We start from the raw sequence: 935 nt of genomic DNA on the forward strand, positions 1-935 counted from the left end.
GTCTAGAAAGGAGCTGTTGATGTAGCTTTTGAAACATGGAACTGATTGGACTCTAATACATAAAAAGTGTATGTTTTTAAGAGAGTTGTGTTGTTAAACCATAAATCTAGATATTAAAAGTCTGTGACTCTTTGGGACTTGAAATGACTTTGTACTACCAGGCATATATGGGAAAGAAGCTGAGAGAACTGCACAATTCCCAAGGAGGCTTATTCTCAAATGCCCACTCCAGATGTGGACCAAGAGTATAATGGGAAGGGAAGATATTCCCAGAGGCTGGAGCCACAAGCTACTAAGAACAATGGACAAAGGAGCTCTTCCCAAGGAGCAGAATCTGGACCTAATCGAGAAATATTACATACTCTCCCCTAGAGGAACTTCAGAGTATCTTCCCAGCCACATTGCAAAATTGCTATGAATCAGCGACTGCTGTGTTTAATTTTCTTTTCTTTTTTTCTTTTTTTTTGAGACAGAGTCTTGCTCTTGCTCTGTTACCCAGGCTGGAGGGCAATGGCACAATCTCAGCTCACTGCAACCTCCACCTCCCAGGTTCAAGCACTTCTTCTGCCTCAGCCTCCCGAGTAGCTGGGATTACAGGTGCATGCCACCACACCCGGCTAATTTTTGTATTTTTAGTAGATATGGGGTTTCACCAAGTTGGCCAGGGTGGTCTCAAACTCCTGGCCTCAAATGATCAGCCCACCTTGGCCTCCCAACGTGCTGGGATTATAGGTGTAAGCTACCACACCCAGACTAATTTTTTAATTTTCTAATTGGAAGTGTTTATTGTTGTTATCTAATTCCTTTTCCCTTATTATATATTCACATTTTGTTTTCTATGTAATTAGACTTGTTTACTAAAATAAATGTTTTTCTCTGCAACAGATTTTTAATAAATATGATTTTTAAAATGTATATTAAATCACTTTATATTT

Source organism: Theropithecus gelada, chromosome 12, assembly GCF_003255815.1.
Source record: "Theropithecus gelada isolate Dixy chromosome 12, Tgel_1.0, whole genome shotgun sequence".
In the NCBI taxonomy this organism is placed as follows: Eukaryota; Metazoa; Chordata; class Mammalia; order Primates; family Cercopithecidae; genus Theropithecus; species Theropithecus gelada.